Source organism: Piliocolobus tephrosceles, chromosome 7 (genome assembly GCF_002776525.5).
Source record: "Piliocolobus tephrosceles isolate RC106 chromosome 7, ASM277652v3, whole genome shotgun sequence".
In the NCBI taxonomy this organism is placed as follows: Eukaryota; Metazoa; Chordata; class Mammalia; order Primates; family Cercopithecidae; genus Piliocolobus; species Piliocolobus tephrosceles.
The window spans coordinates 118,023,417-118,044,486 of record NC_045440.1 but is presented as its reverse complement, the minus strand read 5'-3'; positions in this window follow the sequence as shown (position 1 = coordinate 118,044,486).

The window sequence follows — 21,070 nt, the reverse complement described above, 5'->3', positions numbered from 1 at the left end:
CTTTGGAAAACTGAGTAGCACCATAACCCCAGTATTCATTTATTAGTATCATGTCCCAACATGACTTAAAATAGCATTACTAAAATAATATATCTGCTTCTTCTAGGTATAGAAGTTGGCAATAAAGATTTGTCCATCAGGGTCTCCTCCTCTGGCCTAGTCTGTTTCCATGGAATTAATAATACTAATAAATTTATGAATATCTTGGAGGGAATACTTGCAAAATATAAGAAATATGTCTGCATTGTTTTATAACATATGTTTGTAGCAATCAACACAGAGACACTGAATAATAATTAGTAAGGGATGATATGATCCACTGTTGTTTCTTTACTTCCATACATAACCTGTATTTCAGTCACAATACAAATGCAAACATCCCCTAAATTAATTTATTTTGGGTATATTTTCATCATCATAAGGAAACTTTATAGACTCTTATGTAGGTCAGTTCAGTTTCATGTGTTAACTGAACACCTACTATATACACTGTTCTGGTTAAAACTTTAGTAGTTGTGTAGGAAACACCAGTTAAAACCTTTGTAGTCGTGGAGGAAACACAATAGTAAAGATGCCAGACAAATGTGATAGGATGGAACAGTTTTTCAATACATTAGGACAAGTAGATGTTTTCTTCCCAATCTCGTCTATGGATTAGATGTCATAGAATCAAATATGCCACACAAATGTTAAATTGAGGTTTGGGAATAAATTGAGACATACAGAGAAACATATTTAAAGTGGATAAAACATTATATATTAAGAAAAGGAATCCATTAATTAAGGCATAATGCAAGCAAACAAAATGAATCACGATAACCTATCAGAGACCCAAAGTTTCATGTGGAAGTATTTGACAGAATAATGAGAATTTTAATTTTTATATTTCATTAATAGTATGTGAAATATTTTGATAAACACATTTCAATCTGTTAGAAAAATAAATCTGAATCAAGCTTTGAAATACAATTTTCTTGAATAGAGAGGATAGAATGAACTGTTATTAAACATATTTTGATGAAAAACATAGAATGTCACTGGATATAAAGCTCAAAGAAAGTCGACAAAATAATTGATCAAAATCATTCTACAAACACAAATATTGGCACATAAAACGGATAAGATTAATAGCAAATATTATTATTGAAAGACATCTATGTAGCAAGCTAAAATAGAAGCTCTAGATGCATTCAACTATTTAGATGTAATGATTTTAAAAAGAATGAGCTCAAGCATTAAAATTTTAAACAATATTGAATTGGTAGATGCAATGTATCGTTATTGTCACTAGAGGGAAATCTGAGAGGGATTTAGGAGAAAGAAAGTTTATTGTTATGGCTGTAGGTTGTGTAGGTTGAATAAAGGATCCTGTGTGAATAAATTTTCTTAACAGCATGCTTACTTCAGGGGAAAAATGAAGCACAGAATGTCTGGGAAAAAGCCATGTTGTCAAGCTATATTGAAATAATTGTTTCTCAGCAAGGAACAAGATCTGTCAGATGCCCATGTTTAGACTCGAGTACTCTATCACCGTATGTTTCAATAAAATGCATGGTATTTCATCAAATAGTTAGGAGAAAAAAATCAACCAAATAAGTGTTGTAAGGCAGACATTACATGATGAATAGTGATTTTTTAAAGCCCCCTAAACAAAAAACAATAATAAAAACAACTATTGGTTGAATTTCATCCTTTATCCCCAAAGCCAGCGAACAATGTGGTTCTCAGGTTACCCAAAAAGTAATCAGTTCCCCTCATGAAAATTAGGAGAAAATATATCAATATATTGTTATAATAAATATAAACAATTTATATGAATGGCAACTACTCTGTTTAGCAGAAAAGAGCATGTAGAAAAGATAGTAAAAAGTTTAGTTTTTCTTTCAATTATGACATTCTCTTATCTTTACCCAATGCTAAACACTAGAGTAGTGATCCCATCCTGGTAAAGTATCATTGTATAATTCTTTTTACCACTTACTTTATTTAGAAATTGCGCAGTACTTATTCTTGGTGCACTTGTCTCTTCCTTTCATATTACAGCAAAACACCAAGGAATCTATTGATACACTGTATATGTTAGGATAAATAAATAAGTCATCTAGCCCTGGCCATAAAGATTGTATACACTAATTGAAAAAAAAAATGTAATTCAAAAAGAATTACAAGAATTCAGAAGTGTGTGAGATTCTTGGGAGTTCACTATCTTTCTGTCCTAATGTGGACCCTTTCTAATTTTCCTTATCTCAATGAAGTGCAACACATTTCATTCACTTATACAATTTAGAAATCTGGAAATTACCACAACTAGTCCTTCTCCTTCACTCCACTGGACCATCTCTCAATAAGTCTAAGTGAATTCTGTCTCCCTGATACCCATAAAATCCATTTGCTTCTCATTAAGACTATAACATAAGTCTGATCTAAGCCACCTTCATCTTTCACTTGAATTAATACCATAGGCACTTACCAGACTACTTGCCTTCACTCTTGCTGAATTATAATCTCTTTTCCTTGATGCAGTCATAGCGATACTTTCCAATTACATATCTGTGTTTCTTCCTAGTTAATAATCTTTCAAGAGATTTTTTTCTTTTAAAATTAAACCAATACTCATCAGGGACTATATGAAGGTCCCACATGCTATATGTTCCTTACATTTCTAACCTCATTTTGTATCAAGCTTATCTGTTTTCTTGTCCTGTTTATTCTCGTCTTTGGGTTTCTCATACTCACAAATATCCCTCTTCTAATGCTTTTCTTTCCCTCTTATTTTGTTAATACTTATCCTTTATTCATTTCTCAAATCCATCTTTCATTCCACCATAAAATTTTCTCTGATCTCCTTGAAAAAGTCAAATCACTGTTTTATAGTTCTTATATGTTCTACACTTATTTTTTGTAATATTTAAAACAGCTAACATTTGCAGATTTTATTTGTACCCCACATGACTGTCTCATAAAGTGTTTTGCCCATTTTATCCACAACAAGTTAATAAGTGTTGAATAAATAAATAAAACCACAAATGGGGAAATAAATAATTTATCAATTAAAAAATACAGTTTAAAATATTGAATGAAAGTTTTAGATTCAGTAGAGAAAGATATACAGTCAAAAATTTGAAGAGAAAATTATATGGAGATAAAGTAATTGGCAAGATGAAAGCAAATATTAACCACTATGATCTAGCTTATGTTGAAGTAATAATTAACTGTAAAATCTTAGTGGTTACAACATTAATATTTTCTTCCACTCAAGTTGTATATCAATTATTAATTGGCTAGGATTCTCTTTCACATTGTTTTTTCTTGGTACCCAGGCTGATGGAGCAGCCACTGTTGAATATGCCTTGCTGTTGTGGCAAACAAAATAAGATAAACTGGCAAGTCAAGCAACGGCTTATAATTTTTCTACTCAGTGACACACAACACTATCCTTACACTTCCTTGACCAAAACAAGTCATTTGGTGAACAGGAAAGGGAAGAAAATTTTTAAAATGTACCAAGAAGAGGAGAGAATCAGGGAAATATTTTGTGATACATAAGAAATACTTCCATAAAAGATAAAGTTTAAGAGATAATAACTTCAGCATTAGGGACTTAAGGAATGACAAGTTTTTGTCCACTATGTGGCAATAAGAATAAATTATACAGATGGAATAAAATTGAAATAACAAGTAGAAAAATGCTTTAATAAGTGTATAATAGTTGTTATATCATTTTTATTATATTATCATAGTTATTAAAGCATTTTCCTACTTCCTTAGTAACTGTATAATACTAAACTTACTCATTTTCATATTGTTAATTATATTAATAAGACAAAACATGGAACATTATAATTAGTCATCAAAAATAATTATTGGAGAACCCAGCAGTATGCATTAATTAACAAATAACTACTGAGAGTCTACTTATTTTCTGGTAAAAATGACAGACAATAAATTATAAGCAACATAAATAAAATGGATCATGATGTCATGGAGAAAATAAAGTTGACAGCATAGAGACTGGGGTAATGTAAATTTTCAGTACTAAGTGGTGGTCAAAGTAGGCTGTATTGGAAAGGTGACATGTGAGCAAAGGGTAAGGAGGTGAGAGAGTTAACCATGTTGATATTTGGAGAAAAAGTGTTCCGGGTAGAAAAAGCCAGTACAAATTTCCTATGGTGCAAGCATACTACTATGCTTCGAATGTTAGTGTCATTCCAAATGTCATGTTGAAACTTAATCCCCAGCATAACAGTTATAAGAGATAGGTCCTTTAGGAGGTAATCAGTGTCCTTTTAAAAGTGTTTGACGAAGTCTATTAGATACTTTTTGCCCTTAAGCTCTTCCTCCATGTGAGGGTGCTGCAACAAGGTGCCAGCCATGAATCAGAGGGCCAGCCTTCACCAGTCATCAGATCTTGATCTCAAATTTCCAGGCATCCAGAACCATAAAGATAACAGAAATAAATTTATATTATTTAAAAATTGCCCAGTCTAAAATATTTTGTTGTAGTAGTACGAATGGACTAAGACACATGCCTTAACTGAAAAATGAAAGCAAGGATCTGAGTATGACTAAGGCAGAGAGTAGATGAAATGAGAGAAGGGGTTGAGACAGGTCAGAGAGGTGGGGCTTTGTGGGCCATTGTAAGGACTCTGGCCCTGCTTCCAGTGATAATTTTTGGGAGAGTTTTGAGTATATCAGTGAGATGATCTGACTTCAATCATAGAAGCATTTCTTTATTATTTCAGAAGCCAGGAAAACAAGGCTATTCCAAATGCCTCGACAAGAAGATGGTGGCTCAGAATAAGGTGGTAATAGTGAGGGTGGTGAGAAGAAGACTGATTATAGATAAACTCAATGTGTAGTCAACTTAATTTCCTAATGGACTAGATCTTGGGTGAGAGAGAAAAATGGAAGTAAAAAATGGTTCCAAAATTTTGGCCTGAGCAACAAGGAAGAAGAAGCTACCTACAATGAATTGAAATGAGGATGTTAAACATACAGAAGAGCTTTGGGATGGAATCAGAAATTTAGTTTGAGATATGTTGAAGTTGAACAGGCAAGCTGAGAAAACTTGCTTGAGATGTAGTTTAGTTTAAGTTCTTTCTAGTGGCTATGATAATAATCAAATACATAATCACCATGGAAAGAGCTGTGGTAGATTTATTCTCACCTGACTCTCCTCTCACTCCATTACAAAAAAACAATACACTGTACTAGTCATTTTTTGCATTGCTATAAAAGAATACCTAAGGCTAGTAATTTATAAAGAAAACAGGTTTGTTGGGCTCATGATTCTGCAGGCTATATAAGCATGGCACCATCATCTGCCTAGTTTCTGGTGAGGCCTCAGGAATTGTTTACTCACGGCAGAAGGTGAATAGTGAGCAGATGACTCGCAAGGCCAGCAAGTCATCTGCTTTAGTCACATAAAAAACAACTAGCTTTTATGCGAACTCACTCACAAGGATGGTACCCAGTCATTCATGAGGGATCCACCCCCATGACCTAAGCACCTCCCTCCAGGTCCCACCTCCAATAATGAAGATCACATTTCAACATGAGACTGGAGGGGACAAACATCCAAACTGTGTCATACACATTAATTTTTCTCTTCAAATAATTACTATGTTTGTTTTATAACTTTTGTCATGGTTATTATCATGTGGTATACATGTCTGTATACCACAGAGTTTTCTCTAAGTCCTTATACTCTGAACAGAACTCATCGTTTTCTTCAGATCTACTCCTTTTGTATTTTTTGTCTCCTTGATAGCTCCATTTTAGAACTTATCCACTTAGAGTAATGGAATGCATTTCTACTTTTTCCTTCACACATGCTACTTTCATCTCACATATTCAACTCCTAGCCATTTTATCTTCCAAAAAGTTGCAAATTCTCTCACATTTTATCATCTCCACAAGCTTCTCCTCATTCAGATTTTTATCATCTTCTACTTAGCCTCCTGCAAAACATTCATTACATTGTCTCTCATTCGAGCCTCTCTCTTCCTTCTTATATTCATATTTCATCTTGTTGGCACAGCTAATTATTTTAAAGCCAGTATCATGCAGTAATACCCATAGTACCTTGACTTGTAAATATTTTCTGACTCCAATCCCATCGTCTAAAAAATAAAACACAACCTAAAGGTTGTGAATAAAAAATTATATGTCCATCTGACTTAATCTACTTTTTACAAATCTAGTCTTTGAATCGAGCCCAATTCAGCACAGTTTATTTGGATCAGAAAATCTAAAATTAAAAATGGAAAATACCAAACCAACCAACCTACTTTTCTGTACTGGCAAAACAAAGAATATTTAAAACTTTCAGCAGTTGAAGTCCATGTACCTTGGCAGCAGTAAATATAATACCATATCATTTGCCTTATTTTATATTATGAACAGATGAAATGCTCAGTCTTATTTGTATAAATATTGTACATATGAGGGTACTGAGATGAAGAGAGATTATATGGTCTCAACTAAACTTTGAAAAATAATTTCCTTGTTGTTTTTCAGAAGTACTAAATTCCATACTGGCAGAATTCACATTACTAATTCAATGTAACTTGTCACCACAAAATAAGAAAAGGCTTATTTTTACCTATCAAAAAGACATCTGGTAGACCTCATTGATCTAATTCTATTTTCAAATTAAAAAGTTTATCTAGGATATTTAAAGGGATATAAAGTGAGTGTCTAAATATAACCAAGTATTGAGACATTTTATTTCTCATAATCAAGAACAGAATTAGTTCCACTGAGCAATTTCTATCCATACATTCGTGAAAAAAAATTACTAAGTAAAAATTGGATCCCAGTGGTTCACAATAGTAGACCCATATAGAAACCAATGATTTTTGCAGAAGGTAAGAGGTCTTTGAGTATTTATTTTCTCAAGAGTTAGTAGTAACAGTAAAAGTACCATCATATGGGTTGGTTCTATGAAATTTCTTGATATTTATAAGAGTTTTTCATACCTTTACTAATATTGTTTCTATTTGTCAAAACAACTCTGTAAGATGGGTATTGCTATATATATATATATATATATATATTTCATACACAAGAAAAATAAGATTATGAGGTTAATGTCTCAATAGATAACAAGTGCTAAATTGTAGTGGAAATACAAATACTACCTCTTATTTTTTATTTTCTGAATTATTTTTCAATTATCTATAAAATAATTGAATATTTCCTAAAAAATCAACTGATCAGTTTCTGTTTCCATCAACTGTAAAATATTTTAACGTTTGCAGAAATGTTCCATTGGTTATTTTCATCAAAAACAAAAGGGCATTTGCTAATTATAAAATAGAACTTTAATAAATCTTTATAATACTGATTAAAATTAGGCCTATCTTTTACTCCTAAGGCAATTGTTATAAATCTCAATGTGAATAATTCTGTTGAAATTATAAGTGAAATAGTTCATAGAAAATATATTTTTATGTAATAGGCCTTGGAAGAAACTTTTCCACCTAGCCTAGAACAAGATTTTCTTCACAGATATCTTAGTCATCCAGTGGGGGGAAAAAAAGCAAAACAGCAACAAAAAAATTCCAAATAAATAAACTGTATTATTATGCCCTAATTTATATATAATATTAAATATAAATAACATACTTTAGCTATACTAGCTCTGTAGTAAAGGATTTCAATTTTTAAAAAATAAATATTTTCAGGAGATACTGTATTAGTTTTCTATTGATGCTTTGAAAAATTAACACAACATTTCATAGCTTAAAACAACATATATTTATGATTTTACCGTTTTTAGGAGTCAGAAATCTGGGCACAGGATGGCATAATGGGTCTTCTCCTTAGGGCCTTAGAAGGCCGAAAGTCAGGATTTCAACAGAACTGAGTTTCTTGCTGGAGGCTCTGGGAAAGTTTCTTGTTCCAAAATCATCCAGTTGGCAGAATTTATTTCAATGCAGTACAAGACGAAGATCTCTGCCTTTTGCTGGCTGTCAGTGGGGAGCAATCTTTGCTCCTAGAGATTATTTGCATTATTTCTCATGGTTCCTCTTGGACCCCTCCACCTCCAGGTTTGCAATAGAGTGTCAAAGAGTCATTGCCGAGCTTTGAATTTGTCTGCCTTCCTTTTCTGCCATATCTTTTTCATTCCACCTTCTGATGATTTACTCTTCTTTGCATGTGATTAAAAGTCTCAAATGATTACATTAGGCTCACCTAGATAATAGAAGAATAATCTATTTTAAGGTCAACTGATTAGTAAATTTAATTTTACCTGCAATGAATGTCCTTTTGTTATGTAAATTAACTTACTCACTGGCACCATATATCATCTTTTTCACAGTTGTGAGGATTAAGGGAAGGAACCTTCCTGGGGGGGTGATAATTCTATCTACCATAGATACCTTTTGAATTTGTACACATTGAAGGACAGTCATTTAACTGTTTAAAAGCTGTTATTCTCCTACAAGTACATTAAAATATGCAGCTTCCTGTGCATCCTGGGTAACAATTTTGGGCTGGTTATTCATACATACACATACACACACATACATAAAATACAAGCAGGTTTGAAAAACATGTAGCTTCTACTACTCAGTTACCTAAATGAGATTTGGTGAAGTGAAACAAGGTTTGAAGTTAGTTTTTACAGACAGGATTCTTTCTTCTTCCAGGTCTAATATGGTTTGGCTGTGTTCCCACCCAAATCTCATCCTGAAATATAGTTCTTGTAATCCCCACATGTCATGGGAAGAACCCAGTGGGAGGTAAGTGAATCATGGGGGCAGTTACCCCCAAGCTGTTCTCGTGATAGTGAGTGAGTTCTCATGAGATCTGATGGTTTTATAAGGGGCTTTTCCCCCTTTGTTTGGCACTTCTCTTTCCTGCTGCCATGTGAAGAAGGATGTTTGCTTCCCCTTCTGCCATGATTTTAAGTTTCCTGAGGCCACCCCGCAGCCCTGTAGAACTGTGAATCAAGTAAACCTCTTTTCTTTATATATTACCCAGTCTCAGGCAGTTCTTCATAGCAGCATGAGAATGGACTAGTAGAAGGTCTGAGGATAAACTACTTCAAATTTTAGTCTCAGTGTTCTAACATATGAACTTTGGCTGGTTATATCAATTTGCATGTTTCCAAGAAGAATAGCAATTCTTTCTCTTGTATATCCATCTGTCTGTTTATGTATATAAACATACACACACACACACGTTTGTGTGTGTGTTAATCTATAAAAGATGATGAAACATGCAATGCTATTATGTTAATCTCCGGGCTATGATATAGTCATATAAACAGCTTATAAATAAGAAAATCAACCATATTGTTTCGATCCTAAAGAAATCCATTAAAATGGGCAACTATAAGAAAATATTCTCTTAAAGCTTTTCACGATGATGGGTATGAAGATAAGATTTTGATTATTAAGTTTCTAAGTTGGCATATGGGCAGTTTTTCAAAGGAAGTAAGAGGGATACCAGGAAATGACTTTCTTATTATGCATTATGATTGAGAGCTGTCAGTCACGTGATGCTTACCCAAGCCCACAATTAATCCCTGGAGCAGGAGCCAAAGCCTACTTGATTAATTCTGTTTAAATCAGCCATCTTGACAAAAGACCTGCCACACTGGCTCACAGGGCAGCAGCTGAGAACCTTAAGAGTGTCAGTAGGCCAGGCGCGGTGGCTCACGCCTGTAATCCCAGCACTTTGGGAGGCCGAGGCGGGCGGATCACAAGGTCAGGAGATCGAGACCACGGTGAAACCCCGTCTCTACTAAAAATACAAAAAATTGGCCGGGTGCCATGGCGGGCGCCTGTAGTCCCAGCTACTCCGGAGGCTGGTGCAGGAGAATGGCGGGAACCCGGCAGGCGGAGCTTGCAGTGAACCCAAATTGCGCCACTGCACTCCAGCCAGGGGGACAGAGCGAGACTCCTTCTCAAAAAAAAAAAAAAAAGAGTGTCAGTGGAGTGGAGCAGGGATCTACTATTGCCACTGCTTACAGATACACAAGATTATATATCTATAGCATTTTAAAAATGTTATCAAAAAGACACAGGTTAAGTCTCAGAAATCTGACCTTTCACAATTTATTAGAACTTTCAACTGGAGTGCCATGTTGCATTTAAAGACATGAATCAAACTAAAATTCAAAAGCAAGTCTTTAGTCAGAGGAAAATATATTATTTTAAAACCACATGTATATGCACGTAGTTTAATGAAGTTTACTGTATTTGAAAGTCAATGAATGGTACTATAAATGAAATAAATGATTAAAATATTTTCCATTGTAAGTTCTTAACAAAAAAAAAAAAAACCATCTTTTTTCGTGTGAAAAAAAACCCTGAAATATTTGAAGTAGACAGTAAAATAGTTTAGAGGTTATAATGAGTAGGGCAGCAACTTTCCCCAAAGCTAAGCTTTCTAAACTTTTTAAAGTTCTATCATTATTCTTCATGTAATTATATATAAATAATTTAGAAATTTTTCTCCAAAAATTATTTGTGGGATAATCTCAAATTGCCATGCATTTACTTTGTACAGGCTATTAAATTGCAATGTAGAATGTAGATAAGTAATAAAAAGAATAAAGATTTTAACATGACTTTTACAAATAAAGAAACCAACTTGTTCACAGCATGTATCTGACTTGAAGGAAGTTCAGATTACAGCATGAAGAAAGTTTAAAGTTAAAACCTTATAAATTCATAAAATACAAAAATGGAAATGTGGCTGAAGTGAATAGAAGCTACAAGTAACAAATCAGTCTAAAATGAAACTTTGGGCTTATGTAAACAAATATGTAAATAAGATAAAAACAAGGAAAAATAAAAGAAATTAGGGGTCATCCTCATCCCATCTACATACAAAAGCTATACTTTCATTCATTTATCCTTTCTTTCATTCATTTATTCAACATATAGGGAAGTAATGTTAGGTAATACAAACAAGGTTTCTTCTTTCAAGAGGTTTTATTCTAACCTAAACACCAAAAAATCAAAAGGCCTACTTCCCTCACATATGATATCATCAAGTTGGTTGAGTTTATAGTACCTAAGTTAATCCCTACAAGTTTTTTATAATTATCCATTGACTTTTTCAACTAAAACCAGAATGGAATCCTACTAAATTGATGAGTTGAATGTTAGTTATTTTAAAAGTTTGATTTCTTGCAACCTAGCAAAACCGTTGAGACTATTTAACTCACAAGTAATACAAACACAGGAGGAAATGTGTTACCAAGGGATTTGTATCTGTTACTGAGGCAATACTGAATAAAATAAAATAAAATAAAATAAAAGCTCAGAAAAGCACTATTAGAGACCTTCTAAATATGTTCCTTGGTTTTTTTTTTTTTTTTTTTAAGATAGACAATCGTGACTATTAGGACATACCCAAGTCCTGTAGCTTCCCTGCATTCTGTCCTGATGAAATGCCATGTCCCGTGTTTGTGATGTAAGTGAATTTACTGTTCTGACTCTTTAGGGACCTAGCCTGCAGGGGCCTTCTCTCTGCTGTTCACTTTGCTTCTTTATTTTTTTATTTTTATTTTGTTTGAGACTGAGTCTCGCTCTGTCGTCCAGGCTGGAGTGCACTGGCGGGATCTCGGCTCACTGCAACCTCTACCTCCTGGGCTCAAATGATTCTCCTGCCTCAGCCTCCCGAGTAGCTGGGACTACAAGCACCCACCACCACCACAACCAACTAATTTTTGTATTTTTAGTAGTTACGGGGTTTCACCATGTTAGCCAGGCTGTTCTGAAATGGCTGATCTCAAATGATCTTCCCACCTCAGCCTCCCAAAGTGCTGGGATTACAGAAATGAATCACTGCGCCTAGCCTATGTTCCTTGATTAATACCTCCAAATCTGTTCAAGAAATATGACAATCAAATCACATGAAAGTGGGATACCGAGCAAAATTGGTTGGGTTATCTACTATATTGAATATTTCCATTAAAAGGACTGGAAGGAAAACACACACAATGATTTCTCTTTTTCCTAGAGGCATTTTGGGCAGAGGTAACGATGATGCAGTGGGGGTGTCCAACAATTTAAACAATTTTTCTCCTTATTAGCCGTTTCATGAAAATTATACTACAACAACATTAGAGAAAATATTTTGTTCAGATTAATATCTACATGGCCTGAAAACAGACTAAGAAGTTATCATCCACTCTTCTGTTGTTTTGAAATTTAATCCAAAGATAAAGCTTTGCATTTGAAAATAAAACATATATGATTATCTTATACTTTAGAATTTATTTCTTGTTATGGTAAAACTATAAACTTGATATGTTGATGTATATAAATTGTCTAATCTGATGAAATTCTAAGAAGGCTGATTGAAAATTTTTGTATTAAAAAAGTTTTATCTATCATTTTATTGGGTTGAAATAAATGGGACTTTGTGTTCAAAGTCTGCATGGTAAACAGGATGTTATATATTTTTGAAAATAAATTAGGTTGAGTTTCCTCAAAAGTCAAGATTGAAACGAGGATCCAAATGGAAGTCGTTTGGGGGGAAAGTAAACCCTAAACACTAGGGAGAGAGTGGAGAAGTGAGACAGGAAAGGCAAGGCAGCCAACAAAGGGTGGACTATCAAGTAAGTCACCTTTGCAAATTTCCGGGGAACAGTGTAAACCATGTCTCTCAGTTTTCTCAGCTTTGGTCAAAGTAAGCTAGGGTATTTATTCATCAACTCACAGTTCATCATGGGTTAAGGATTTCTCAGGGAGCTTTAACTTGTCACATGTAGCAAAAAGCTGGCAGGCAGAGTCACAGGTGTTTCCAGTAAACAGTCTTTAGTTGGCAGAGATGAGTACTGAAAGATTAAGGCCAAGATATTCATAGCATCCACACCAGGGGATACATTAAGATTTTCAAAATAAAGACAAGTAAACAGAGTGACTATCTTGTGGTTAAGGTCAGAATAAGTATTTTTTTTTTTCTTAAGTAAAACATAGCAAATTTTCTCTACTTTAATTGGCCTTACATGAAACACAAATTTCTTTTTAAGTTACAGACAATTTAGTTTGATTATTATTTTTTCTATAATGTTTATTTTAGAGTTTTGAAAGTAGTAGACACTGAAATGGAAACCCTGAAAGCTTTGAAATAAAAAAATTCATTCAATCCAGGAAAAATCAAGTAGCAGATCTAAGCAAAGAGCCCAGAGCTGCTGAAATCTAGTTTTACGTTTTATCAAAAACATCATTTATAATTTAAAATCAAAAGTTTGTTCATTATAAAAATATTTGCTTCAAGTTGCTTTAAAGATTTCAAAGGTAGAAAGTATTTAATCTGAACAAATTTGGCTCCTCTTTTGGATTTGTTTATTTTTCTGTTACAGTTTTAACATTTTGACGTTTACTAAAAAAAAATAAAAATAAAAAAAATTAAAAAATTGAAAAATAAAAAAAAACTGTAGAAATCTAAGCCATCTTTATTTGTGAACTCTTGACAGATGTGAAATTAATGATATAGATACATCTGTAATGCACTCACAAACATATTTTTCTTGCTTATATTTGGACAATGTAGGCAGTTTTATTAATAATTGAAGATCAGTATACCTATGATGGATTGCATCAGTGGTGTTTCTAATTACAATTATTTACTTAAAAACATCCAAAAAATATCTTAAGTGGCTGTTTAGTCAAATTGAGTTTCTCCTTTGAGTACAGAGCAAAATTCTCAGCACATCTACAGAATCTTCCTTCTAAATTTATGCTGATTTAAGGGTTCTTTACTTTGAAGAGCAAAATAGAAATATGTACAAATCTACGTATGATATTAATTTTTAGAAAGTATAAAACAGGAAAAATCACATATCCAAAATGATAAGTGAACTTATTTGGTTTCAGTAGTCCAGCAGGAAAAAAAAAAAAAAAAAAAAAAAAACAGGCAATATATTATGAAACTAAGTTTATTGCAGATACACAATTTATCACTGAATTTTATCCATGTTCTAAAAATCTACTGATGAAAAGATATCATTAAGAAAATTAATGTGAAGCCACAAATTGACTGAAAATCTGTGCATGTATATTTCTGACAATTTATATTCAAACCAGATAAAAATTTCCTACAATTTAAATAGTCAAAGCAATACTTTTTATTTAATGGGAAAAACTGCCAGGATGGTGTAACTAACATTGAATTTAATCTCAAGTTAGAAATAGCTAGAAAACTGAACAAACTACAGATGCTCTTCAACTTTCAATAAGGTTACGTCCTGACAAATTTATTGTGAGTTGAAAATGTTGTAAATCAAAAATGTATTTAATACACCTAATTTACCAAGCATCATAGTTTAGCCTAGCCTACCTTAAACATGCTCAGAACACTTATAATAGTTTACAGATGAGGAAAATCCTCTAAAACAAAGCCTATTTTATAATAAAATTATTATAAAGAATTTTGAATTCAAATTCAAATTACGGTTTCTACTTAATGTGAAACATCACCATTGATTTCAGAGCATCATAAAGCTTTCACAACATCATAAAGTTAAAAAATTTTAAGTTTAAGTTGGGAGCTGGCTGTATATGAAAGTGTTGTTTTCAGGCATTGTACAATGGATAGTACAGCACTCCGATCCCTGAGAAAATTAAAAAAAAAAAAAAAAAAAAAAATGAACCCTGAAGTCATCCTAGCTTCTGAGAGGAAGGAATGTCGGGAATCCAAGAGCAGGAGAGGAAACTTAAAAAAAGAGCAATAAACTCCTTGATAATGAACACGCTAAGACTGCATTTTCTGGAGGCTGAGATGGCTACAAGTTGAAACTGTAGAGTTTATCTATATGAAGAAGACTGTAATTTGGGGGATAATATTCTTCTTTTTTTTTGAGACGGAGTCTCGCTCTGTCGCCCAGGCTGGAGTGCAGTGGCCGGATCTCAGCTCACTGCAAGCTCCGCCTCCCGGGTTTACGCCATTCTCCTGCCTCAGCCTCCCGAGTAGCTGGGACTACAGGCGCCTGCCACCTCGCCTGGCTAGGTTTTTTTTTTTTTTTTTTTTTTTTTTTTTTTGTGTGTGTGTGTGTATTTTTTTAGTAAAGACGGGGTTTCACTGTGTTAGCCAGGATGGTCTTGATCTCCTGACCTTGTGATCCGCCCGTCTCGGCCTCCCAAAGTGCTGGAATTATAGGCTTGAGCCACCGCGCCCGGCCTGGGGGATAATATTCCATATAACATTTTATTTTATTTATTGAGATAGTATCTCATCTGTCACCCAGACTGGAGCGCATTGGTGAAATCATGGCTCACTGCAGCCTCAACCTCCCAGACTCAAGCAATCTTCCTGCCTCAGTCACCTAAGTAGCTGAGACTACAGGCATGTGCAGTTAGTTTTTTAAATTTTTTGTAGAGACAGAGTCTCTCCATGTTACCCAGGCTGGTCTTGAACTCCTGGGCTCAAGCAATCTTCCTGTGTTGGCCTACAAAAATGCTGGGATTATAGGTGTGAACCACAGTGCCTGACCTCTCTATACAATTTTTAGATAACAAATTTAGATAAAAACTAAATGTTGCCACCGAAGTGCCTCAAGTAAATGTTTTATATGAATCAATATGACAAATCAAACCTGACAAATTAGTATGTCAGAATATGTAATTCAAATCAATTTTCCCATTGGAGACAACAAAAAATACAGAAAAATAGTTTAGAAAAATATAAAATATTCAAAAAGCTACAAATGAAGATAAGAATCAGTAGGGAAAACCGAGATAAGACTTTTTGTATAGACATAAGTTTGGTCTTGAGAGAGCTCATTAATCCTGGGACTTTACTAATTCCAAATAAGCACAGGGAATACGAGCAATATTTTTGATAGACTTGTAGGATCAGGGAGCAAAAATTGGAGACCAGGATAAAGTAAGAGTGAAGGGCAGAGGGATGTACCCTCAGTATAAGATAAAATAATGAAGTAAACCAACCCTCTTGGGAACTGCTGTCCAGCTTCGGGTCATCTCAGTAGTCATTCGCACAAAAGTCTTATACTCTGAATTTGGATTTGAATGATCTTACGTTACTATTTCCTCATAAACCTGATGGAAGCAAACATCTTGAGAAAAATTACACCATTCGTGTTTTAAAATTATTTCTTTTTAAAAATTTTTGATTATGCTTTAAGTTCTGGGATACATTTGCAGAATGTGCAGATTTGTTACATGGGAGTACATGCGCCATGGTGGTGTGCTGCACCCATCAACCCGTCATCTACATTAGGTATTTCTTATAATGCTGTCCCTCCCCTTGCCCCAACCCCCTGACAGGCCCAGTGTGTGATGTTCCCCGCCCTGTGCCCATATGTTCTCCTTGTTTAACTCCCACTTATGAGTGACAACACGCATTGTTTGGTTTTCTGTTCCTGTGTTAGTTTGCTGAAAATGATGGTTTCCAACTTCATCCATGTCCCTGCAAAGTACACGAACTCATTCTTTTTCTTTTAAGTCCAGAGTCCATTACATAAGTAAAGATAGTCATCCGCATAAGGAGAAGAGATAATACGAATTGAAAACATGCAGAAATAGCAAACAACAGAAACAGATGCACAGAACCTCAGTTAGAGGAATTATCAGAGACAGATGGTAGAAACTATGTTGAACATGTTCAAAGAGATGAATTCAGGCTTGAACAATTTGGCTGAGAACTGGAAAAAAGTAAGTGACCTATTAGGTGAGAACAAAATTAAATAAAATTCTAGAACTAGAATATATATATATAATAGTCAAATTATTAATTCAAAGGATATGATTAACAGCATACTAGACATAGTTGATGAGAGAATTACTAAATTAACTTAATCAAACTATTAATAAAGAAGAATGGAAAAACAAAAAAAAATAAGACAAGTGGCCAGCTTCAGTGGCTCACACCTGTAATCCCAACACATTGGGAGGCCAAGGAGGGAGGACCACTTGAACCCAGGAATTTGGGACCAGCCTAGGAAACACAGTGAGACCCAGTCTTTACAAAAATAAAAAAAAATAACAATTATCCAGGTGTGGTGGCATGTACCTGTAGTCCTAGAGCTGGGAGGATCGCTTGAGCCCAGGAGGTTCAAGGCTACAGTGAGCCATGATCTCGCCATTGCACTGCAGCCTGCGTGACACAGCAAGAGCCCATTTCCAAAAAGAAAAAAATGAAAAGATAAAAGATGTAAAGATATTTTGTGAAGGTGAGTGGTCAGTAGTATTATTTTTGATGGTTAATTTATAGGCCTTCTTTTGATGGGATTATTCTTTCTGATCTTGTATGTAAATTTGGTTTGTAACTGACTTTGGCCAATAGAATTTGATCAGAATTAATATTTCTTATTCCTAACCAGAAGTTTGAAGAGATAGGACATGGCTCTGCAATTTTTCTTTACCCTTTGACAAAAGAAAAGCATTTTCCAAAGATAGAGGATCCTTCAGATTGGCTACCAGAATGAAGAATATACATGCAGTAGTACTATAGCTGGCCAGTGGCTGATATTAACAGGAAAGATAAAATAGCTTTTGTAAACCACATAGTTTGGATCATTTTTTAACTGTTCTGTAGCCTAACCAAAGCTGACATAAAGTCTGCAAGGTCGAACTGGTGTCTGAATGGCAAGAAAGAGAATACAATAAAAACAATATATTTTAAAGTATAGAAGCTCATAACCTTTCAAAATCGATAAAATATCCATGTATTGCTGGCATTATAATAAGATCAATACATCTAAATTCAAAGAAGATTACACTTGAGCATATGATAGTAAATCTGATTAAAAGAGGAAAACAAAGAACAAATCTAGAAAACTACTAACATGGGCACCAAAAAGATTATCCTCAAAGGAACAAAAAGTTGACTGAGAATGACAGCTTACATGGAAATAGAAACATTAGAAGACAGATAAATTGAAGTAATTTCTTAGAAACGTTGACAAACATAGCCCAATGTAGAATTCATACACATTAACATTGTTACTCAAGATGAAGTCAAAACTGAGATAATTCACTACGAGCAACTCCATACACAATGAAACTCTAAAAAACTATTCATCATTCATGGAAAAATATTGCCAGATGGAAGGTAAGTAATATAGGAAGAGATGTAAAACAATGACAGTTGAAATAGTTCCTGCACCCAAAATTAATGATTGCTTTGTTTGTGGAGAAAACATTTTTTGATCTCAAAGCTTTTGGAAAGGTGGAAAACCAGTGGAAAAGTGTGTAAATGGAAAAGTGTGCAAACTGGAAAATAAATGCAATGCAACTGTATATAAACCCCAAACATATAATTACCTTCAGACACATATATAAATTTGTTAAGAGGCTATGGATAGAAAAAAATAACAATATTTACTTACATAATTTTAGGTTTCCAAGGAAGTGTAACAATTAATACAGATATATCCTATATTTCCTTCATCCAGTTCCCCCAGCAGTAATGGTTTGCATATCTACAATGCAATATCACCACAGTTTATTTATATTAATATATTCCATTAATCTTGGTCAGATTTAATGTCTTTTTCATGCATTCATTTGTGTTTGTGTGTGTGGTTAGCTAGATCTATGCAGTTTTACCTCACCTTTAGATGTGACCATGACCAGTCAAGATACAGAACAGGGCCATCAGAAGGATTCCTTCTGCTACCCTTTTATAGCTATACTCTTCTTCTTCAACACCCCTGCAATGCCTGACAACCACAAATATTTTTCTCATGTGTATAATTTTGTTATTTCAAAAATGCTAGGCAAGCTGGGCATCATGACTGACACCGGTAATTCTAGTACTTTGGGAGGCCAAGTTGGGCAGATAGCTTGAGCTCAGGAGTTGGAGACCAGCCTGAAGAACATGACAAATACCTATCTCTACCAAAAATACATAATATTAGCAGGGTCAGGTAGCGCATCTGTGGTCCTAGCTACTTGGGAGCCTGAAGCAGGGGGTTCATTTGAACCGGGGAGGCAGAGGTTGCAGTGAGATGATATCTTGTCACTGCACTCCAGTCTGGGTGACAAAGTGAGACTCCTGAAAAAAAAAGCAAACAAACAAACAAACAAACAAAAAGCTATACAAATGAGATCATACAGTGTGCAAACTTTTGAGACTGGTTTTTTTTTTTTTTTTTTTTTTTTCCTCCAGCATGTTTCCGTTGAGATTCATCTAAGTTGTTGCATGTATTAAGATTGCATTTTGTTTCATTGCTGCATACTATTCCATGGTATAGATACGTGTTTGATCATTTATTCATGGAATGGGATTTGGGTTGTTTTGGTTTGGGGTTATAATTAATAAAGTTGCTATGAATATGTTTGTAAAGGTTTCTGTGTGAAATATATATAATTTTTTATTTCTCTGGGGCAAATACCCAAGTATTTGCTGGGAGCTATGGTAAGTCTACGTTTAGTTTTTGGAAGAAATTGCCATGCTCTTTTATTGAATGACTATGCCATTTTACATTCCTACCAGCAATTTATGAGTGACTCTTTTTCTTCCTGTCTTTGCCAGCATTTGATGTTTTAAACAAAACTTTAAGAAAAAATCAACATCAGCAACAGTAAACCTGAAGGACTGTTCAAAGAAAAATGTGAATGTTAACAAAATAGTGAGTCGAAGGTATTAGGCGTTAATGAAAAAATATCACCAATATTTTCAATTTAATCTTTAATCCATTGTATTTTGTTTCTCACAGCTTTCCTATATTTCACAAAATTCCTTGGAGAAGGTCGTAATTGCCAGAAGAAATGGCTTGGTTTTTTTGTTTTGTTTTGTTTTGTTTTGAGATGGAGTCTCACTCTGTTGCCCACCCTGGAGTGCAGTGGTGCGATCTCGGCTCACTGCAAGCTCCACCTCCTGGGTTCACGCCATTCTCCTGCCTCAACCTCTTGAGTAGCTGGGACTACAGGTGCCCGCCACCACGTCTGGCCAATTTTAGTATTTTTAGTAGAGACGAGATTTCACCATGTTAGCCAGGATGGTCTCGAACTCCTGACCTCGTGATCCGCTCGCCTTGGCCTCCCAAAGTGCTGGGATTACAGACGTGAGCCGCCTGGCCTGGCCTGGCTTATTTAAAAAAAAAAAAAAAAAAAAAAAAAAAAAACTTTATTATTTTAGAGAAGTTTTAGATTATCGGAAAAAATGAGTAGAAAGTACAAGAAGTCTTCATTCACTTTCTGTCCCACACATCCACAACCACCCTCAATATTGACATCGCACACCACAGTGGTATATTGTTACAATGAATGAATCTATATTGACATATTATTACCTAAATTCAAAAGTTTACATTAAGGTTTACTCTTGGTGTATTTTCTATGGATTTTGACAAATACATGATGACATATAATCACCATTACCATTTCTCAGAAAATAGTTGTACTGCCCTCAAAATACAGTGTGTACCCATCACCTGAGCAGTGTACACTGGACCCAATGTGTAGTCTTTTATCTCTAATGTTTTCATTATTTTGAATTTTGGCCTTTCTAACAGGTGTGTTGTGGCATCACGCTGTTGTTTTAATTTGAAATTTCCTAATGTCAGATGACATTGAGTATCTTTTTATATGCTTACATGTCATTTGTATATCTTCCTCAGGTGGTTATGTTCAGATCTTTTGCCTATTTCTTGAAATTGGGATATTTGTTTTCTTATTGTTGAGTTTCAAGAATCCTGTGTATATTTTGGATGATAGCCTTTATCAGATATGTCTTTTGTAAATACTTTTCTCCCAAAATGGCTTATTTTCTTTTCTCATTTTATTATGCTTTCTTGGTAAATTTTCCAGAGATGTACACTCCATTTTATTGAAACTCTCAAAATCAGTTTATGATAATAAACTGCACTCTTATTATTTCTATCTCACATGTTGTTCTTTCTTAGTGTTAAATTACCTCCTTTATTTCTGCCTATGTTCTAAATATGGTAATTATTTGTTTTCTGATCATTTGTAGGTAGATGGATCCTTAACTGATGTGAGGCATTATGATAACAGACATGTCATAATGTAAAATGCAGAATAATTGGCCTGTGACTTCTGAAAAATGTGTCCTCTTTTCTTTTAGGAAGATATATTGTGCCAAGTTAATTTCATTTACAGTTTTTATTTTAAAT